The sequence below is a fragment of the Octodon degus genome, unplaced genomic scaffold, assembly GCF_000260255.1.
Source record: "Octodon degus isolate 3935 unplaced genomic scaffold, OctDeg1.0 scaffold00236, whole genome shotgun sequence".
Lineage (NCBI taxonomy): Eukaryota > Metazoa > Chordata > Mammalia > Rodentia > Octodontidae > Octodon > Octodon degus.
In genome coordinates this window covers 3,346,445-3,353,749 of record NW_004524812.1, presented here as the reverse complement: position 1 = coordinate 3,353,749, position 7,305 = coordinate 3,346,445, and the positions used below count along the sequence as shown (strand labels likewise).

At 45.9% G+C, this 7,305-nt stretch overlaps 1 protein-coding gene across 1 annotated transcript in view; it reads right to left on the bottom strand.

The window, feature by feature from the left end:
* The window catches only part of Akap14 (A-kinase anchoring protein 14), a 31,059-nt gene extending 27,462 nt beyond the window's left edge, over positions 1-3,597 (bottom strand). Inside the window, exon 1 of the mRNA XM_023706026.1 lies at positions 3,524-3,597. The gene's annotated coding sequence lies outside the window, so the exon portion shown is untranslated. The remainder of the gene's footprint in view (positions 1-3,523) is intronic.
* Between the last annotated feature and the right edge of the window lie 3,708 nt (positions 3,598-7,305).

The following is a 7,305-nucleotide window of genomic DNA, read 5'->3' as shown; positions in this document are numbered from 1 at the left end:
TCTAATGGTGTTTGTAAATAGGATCACAAGTCCGCATCTTGTACAGCAATTAACCACTAAGAAGAATATATGCAGTGTATTATTTGTTGAAAAATAAAAATAAAAATAAAGAAGCAAGGGCCAGCCTGATAGCTCAGCTGACTAAAGCGCCTGCTTAGGCAGAACACAGTAGCCAGGGTTCAATCCCCAGCATGCCGTGCCACCTTCCCTCCCCTGCCCCCCGCGTGCATGCGTGCTGAGACAGAGATTGAGACTGGGCAAGGTGGCACATGCCTGTAATCCCAGCACTTGGTAAACTAAAAACAGGAGGATCACTACAAGTCCAATCTGTGTAGTGAAACCTGGTATACCCTATAGACCCCGTCCTAAATACAGGAAAAAAAAAAAAGCAACACCGTTGCCTATCATGTGAGAGGCCATGGGATCAGTCTGCAGTGCCAAAAAATTATTTATTTTGGTACTGGGAACTGAGCTGAGAACCTTGCACTTGCCAGGCAGGCACTTGTGCCACTGAGCTATATCCCTGGCTACAAAATAAATGAATAAATAAATAATTAAAAATATGCAGTAGAGCAGAGATTGATGTTTCAGTATTTTTCTTTTTCCTCTTGGGTTTTCCAAGTAAGAATCTATCATTTTTTAGCCAAGCATGGTGGCACATGTCTATAATCCCCGCACTCTGGGAGGCTGAGGCAGGAAGATTTTAAGTTCGTGTGTAACACGTGTACACTTAGCGCCTCCCATGTGCTGCAAGGCTCACATTTTGATTTTTAAATGTTAGGTAAAATTTGTACAATGAAAGTTCTTATATTTTCTATCAGTTGTGTTTATCTTTCCAAAATAGTAATAATTTGAATTAAAATGGTTAGTATTTTTTTTAAAGTTCAAGCCTAGCCTAGATAAGTTAGCAACTTACAAGACTTGTTTCCAAAAAAAAAAGCTGGGGATGTAACTCAGTGCAGAGGCCCATGGTTGAGACTAGACGTGCTAGTGCATGCCTGTAATCCCAGCATTTGGGAAGCTGAAAACAGGAGGATCACTATGAGTCCAATCTGTGAAGTGAAACCCTGTATAGGAAGGAAGGAAGGAAGGAAGGAAGGAAGGAAGGAAGGAAGGAAGGAAGGAAGGAAGGGAGAGAAGGAGGGAGGGAAGGATAAAAGTAGAAAGGGAGGGGAAAGGGAAGGAAGGAACCTAACATGGTTTACTATCCATTGTCCTGAAATATGTATCTCTTATGAGTATTAGATTTGGTAACATTTCTGGAAATGTTAACTAAAAGCTGAATACTGAGCATCTTTCTTTCACATCTGGCCTTGGTAAGCATGCTTTCTGGTGAACACTCTTGGGGATACTGCTGCTTTATGGTTTGAGGTTCATCACATGAACAAAACGATTTTTTAAAAAAGAAAACAATTGATACCAGGTATGGTGGTGAATGTCTGCAATCTCAGCATTCAGGAGGCTGAGGCAGGAAGATTGCTGGGAGTTTGAGACCAGCCTGGACTATATAGCTATATAGTGAGACATTGTCTCAAAAAGCATCCACCCCCAAATTTTTGTAAATGCTCTAGTTCTAGCAAGGCTTATCATAAATTGTAGCTAAAATTTTCCAGGTATCTTTGGCATCTATTGGGAATGTGAACATCAGAATGAGTGCATGTCCACCACAGAACTAAGAGTCTTTGCACATTTCCAGTCTGCTTTACATCTTTTCCCTTGAGTACTTTTTTCCCCCCGATACTTTTGAGTCTTTTCCCTTTTGAGAAATTCTTAGATGTTCTCTCCAAAGGGAGCTACTTTTTATTTTTCTATAAATAACAGCTCTCCACTTGGGAATGCTTGCTGCATTTCATTTAACTGTCATGACAACCTGAGGACTCTGTCACTGGGCACTTTCCATTTCCCTTGCACAGCCCTCCCTTCATCACTCTGGGTCACTGCCCTGGAAAGTAGGCCTCAATAAACGGCGCAAATGGCTCTCTAGTGCCCTCTGGCTTCCAGGAGGTTACACACAGCAGGGAGATCAGGCTGAGAGAACGCAGTGCTTTCCCCCATATGGACATCCATGGCTGGCTGTCCAGAGAAGGCTCCAGCTTCTCTCCAGGCCCTTGTCTCCCACAACACCTCAGGCTGGCAGGAGTAACCATTCCTTCCCTTTGACCCTCACTAGACTGCTCTGTAACTAGCACCAGGAGGCTGAACTCTACTGTGTTTCCCTGTACTCTGGCCACATCTCTGTACATATTCCCTTTGCCAACTATCCTACTTTTAGTATGCCGACAATTTGCTGTGGGGACCTAGAATCATGAATAGAGGGACTGGGCCGGCAAGATAGCTCAGTGGTCTAAAGAACCTGCTTAGGCAAGTACACAGAGACTGTGGTTCAATCCCTGGCACCACAAGCCACACCAGCCCTGGCCCCAGGGTGGACTGAGCAGGCCACAAAGAAAAAAAAATGAATAGAGGGACTCTTGTTACCCTGTGAAAATAAGGAGACCCAGCTACACACCCTGACAATCTGGCCTGTAGTACATGCTCTTAACTACAATGCTGGTTTCTCCTAGATGCACAAAGCGTAATGGGGCCTGTTCTCACATTTTCATCTGGACTCCAGAATGCACCCACTCTATTTCTGTGAGCCTTGTCCATGAAAGGCGACTTTCACTCCCTTTCTCAGCATCATCACTGGGCCCAGGGGCTGGTGGATACTGCACAAGGCAGCCCACTTCCCATAGCTACCGATCCAAGAATTACAACAGCTTTAAAAATCCCTCTAATAAAAAATAAATAAATAAAAATCCCTCTAATAATATTGACCTGTGTTCACTTAGCCCTGATATTACTTAAGCTCAGTCTGCCTCTGCCTCAGATTCTTCTTGTCACAGCTGGCGGATAGACAGAAGTATCTGCTGGGGAAAATGGAGTCTGTCCAACCTGCCCATTCTAGAGCAGGAAGGTGCTAAAGGGTGGGAGGTGAGAGGAGCAGAAGACCCTTACGAGTAGAAAACTGACCGTGTCAATTTAACCACAGCTGTTTGCTATCAACTCTGCAGTGAAAGGCAGACACATCAAAGGTTTGTGTACATTGTTTGATTTGGTGGGCTTCAGTGAGTCAGGCAGGATCTTGGTCCTTCCGTGAATGGCCATTTGGTGACGTGGGCATTTGGTGGGTTAGCTTTCAGCAACTGACTAGAAGCCAAATCAATAACCTTCAACACCGAGCAAAAGAGGTAAGGATTTTATGTATGAAATGGTCACCGTAAGACCTTCCCCAGGGAAAGCTGTGTTCCAACAGGAGGGGCCAGGTGGGGAGGGGCACAGGAAGAAGCCCAGGTTTTAACCTGACACAAAACGTCCCTTTCACTGGTCTCTTCTAGTTCATTTTCTTTCTCCCCTTCCCTTCCTGTAAGCACAACAAGACGGACAGAATGGGTGGGAAGAGGAGGGAGCACGATCAAGGTAGGGTCTAGGTGATGAACAGGGAGCACTGCTGCAAGGCCTCATTGTAGATGTCCCAACATACCTGAATGCGGAGATCCTTGTTGAAATGCTAGCAGTGCAAGCTGAAGAAGCCTCCCAGCCTCTCAGCAGCCTTTCCCCAGGACACCCAGACAGAATGTTTACAAATGCTGCCAGGACAACAGCCATTTCAACCAATGGGAAACAAAACCCACATGTTGCTGACTGCTTCTGTTAATAAAAAGAGAGGGCGGAGGGAGGGGGAAGGGGCAGGGCCAGTCACTGCAACCAACTGTCTGAGCTCAGGAACAAGACTAAGTTGTAGGAGCCATACCCACCTTCTTCACAGCAGAAGATGAGCTTGCAGGACTGCACCAGGAGGATCCGCTTGCTGGTGTGCACTGGACATTATGATGATGTGCCAGTCACTGTGTTGAGCCTTTAGTGTGTGTTAGGCCATTGCACCTCACAGTAGCACTATGAGGTAGGCATCAGTACTTGCATGTCACAGTTGAACAAACTAAGGCACAGAAAATGTTAAGTCATTTGCCTCACACTCAGACCCAGAGGTGTGTGACTTCATTAACTGAGCTTTTACTTTTCATTCCCGAGTTCTGAGGGAGGAACACCCTCCCGGGGGGAGGGGGCTTGTGTGCCTGAGTGTGCTCAGGGATGTCTTTTGTGAATCAAGGATGCGGGTGCATATACTATAGCAGTTATCAGCAAACTCAGGAAATTCTGTTTTTAAGACTTTTTTTATTTCAATAATTTAATTTCGAGGGGGTGACGGGGAGATGGCTCAGTGGAATAAGTGCTTCCCTGGCAAGCACAAGGGCCTGAGTTCAATCCCCAGTTCCACAAAAAAATAAAATAAAATAAAATAAATAATTTAATTTCAAAGAGCAGACCCCAGTGCTTGTGCAGGCCACAAAGCCTGTGCAGCTGAGAGAACCCACTGTCGGTGCCTCTTAGACACTACGGCCCTGAGGGGGGCACAGCACTTGTGGGGTGTCCCCCTACACTCCTGGGACAGCAGCAGTGTCAGGACTACTCTGGGGGATGGAGGTTCTCACAGGCCCTGGCAATGTCACAGGTGTGCTGTAGGCAGCGACACAGCACTCAGATATGAGTTGGGCCTCTGCCACTCCACTGAGAGCCGCCTGTGGGTCACATGGGCTCAGGGGGCATAGAGACAAGTAGTGCTTAGAGGGTATGGTGACAGCTCAGCAGCAAACAGTCTCAATGGTGAAGCCACAGCACTTTGAGGGTCTCACACACACATCCCTGGGGGTCAGTGAGTGTGAGCAACATGTTCAGTCAAGACGAGGCCAGGGAGGCCAGCTGCTCACAGTGGCCCTCGCTGGGCTGCCTCTGTGAGTGGGTGCTCAGGCCTCCTTGGGAGCCCCAGGCAGCTGCTTTATCTGCCAGCTTTAGACTACCTGCAGTGTGTTTCCAGTGCCCTGGTAGGGCTGGGGAAAATTCTTACTTCATACTTTTTTTTTTAGTTGTCTCAAGGTGACAAGTACTAATGATGTTGCCTGGCTCAGAGCTCACTGAGATGGACTTGGGCTTGGCAAAAAATTCTAGCAAGGTGAGCCTAAAGATACTTGGACACACCACATGAAGGACAGCATTGGGCAGTGCAGGTGGCACAAAGAAGGAGGAGCTAGCTGGAGCCCTGGGAGCTCAGCCCTTTTTCCTTAGCCGACTGGGATGTCCCAAGCTCCCACCTTGCCACCTGCACTCCCCCACTGTGAGGCTCTTGAGCATCAGGGTATCCAGTCTCCAAGAATGCTAGGACCCTGTTTCATTGATTTCAATCAATGAAATCAAAGATATAATTATAAACCTACCAACAAAAGAAAGCTCAGGAGTGAGAACATCTGTCACGCTCTCAGGACCCCTCCAGACCCAGCCAAAGCCCAGGCCCAGTGAGTGTGTGGGAGAGCTTCCTCACTCCCCTGTGCCTACTGGATTCCAACAGACCCATCCCAAGCCCAGCGCATGAGTGAGATCTTCGGCCCTGCTCTTGGGACCCCTCCGAACCCCTCCATAACCAGCCCAGGCCTGGCGTGTGAGAACTTCCGCTGTGCTCTCGGGACCCCTGCAGACCTAGCCCAAGCACAGGCCTAGCAAGTGTGTGGGAGAGCTTCTGTGCTCCCCTTTGCCTGCTAGATCCCTCCAGAACCAGCCCAGGCCCATTTATGAGTGAGTCTTTCTGTCCTGCTCTCTGGACCCATCCAGACCCAGCCCAGGCCTGGAGTGAAACTCTGCAGCTGAAGTCCCTGCAGATAGGCTAGGGGCCAGAACCACCCAGCTAATCCAGGAGCAGAACATCTTGCCAGAGGGACACAACAGGTTCACTTCCAAGGGCTGCAGCAGGAAAAAGCTGAGCACAGCAGCCAGACCCAAGCCAGGCACAACTGGATGAATTCAAACTTCGTAGATCTGCATCTGAATTTCAGTAGGTTCTAAGGTTATAACTTCACCAAAGCTCTACACCGAAGGTCAGAGGACAGTGCTCAAAAAAATGACAAAGAGAAGGAGCAAAATGCAATCTCAGGCCCTGAGCACACCCAGAACAAGTGCAGAAGACATTAGCACAGAAGAAATTGGGAATCACACAGCTGAAACTTCTGAATTAATAGCATCCTCAATAAGGTGATAGCAAACGGAATGCAGCAAATCATCAAGAAGATTATACATCATGACCAGATGGGATTCATCCTAGGGATGCAGCAATGGTTCAACATATGCAAATCCATAAACGTAATACACAACAACAGAGCTAAAGACAAAAACCACATGATCATCTCAATAGATGCAGAAAAGGCTTTAGACAAAATTCAATATTCATTCATGTTAAAAACTCTACAGAAAGTTGGAATAGATGGTCTTTATCTCAATCTGATAAAAGCCATCTATGACAAACCAACAACCACCATCATACTAAATGGACAAAAATTAAAGGCTTTCACTCTAAAATCAGGAACAAGACAAGGATATCCACTGGCTCCACTTCAATTCAACATAGTCCTGGAAACTTTAGCCAAAGAAATCAGACAAGAGAAAGAAATAAAAAGAATTATGACAGGAAAGGAAGACTATTATTATATGGGCATGGTGGCACATGCCTATAAGTCCAGCACTCAGGAGGCTAAGGAAGGAGGATTGTAGCAAGTTTGAGACCAGCCTGGGCTACAAAGTGAGCTGAAAGCCAGCCTAAACTGCATAGTGAGACCATGTCTCAAGAAGATGAAAAAAAAAACTATCATTATTAGTGGATGACATGATACTCTACATAGAAGACCACAAAAACTCCACTAAAAAACTGCTAAATTTAATGACAAAATTCAGTAGCATAGATGGATACAAAGTCAACACTCAAAAATCAATAGCCTTCCTGTACATGAATAACAAACCCAAGAGAGAAATTAGGGAAATAATACCTTTCACAATACCATCCCCCAAAATGAAATACTTAGGAATCAGTGTAATTAGGACGTAAAATATCTCTACATTGAAAACTACAGTACTCTGAAAAAGGAAATTGAAGAGAATATCAGAAAATGGAAAGATATCCCTTGCTCTTGGGTAGGAAGAACCAACAGAGTAAAAAATGGCCATACTTCTAAAACTTTATACAGATGTAAGACAATTCCAATGAAAATTCCAACTCTATATCTCATAGATTTAAAGAAAATAATTCAAGGGGCCTGGGAGATAGCTCAGTAGAATAAACACTTGCCTGGCAAGCGCAGGGTCCTGAGTTCAATCCCCGGTACTGGAGAGAGAGAGAGAGAGAGAGAGAGAGAGAGAGAGAGAGAGAGAGAGAGAGAGAGAGAG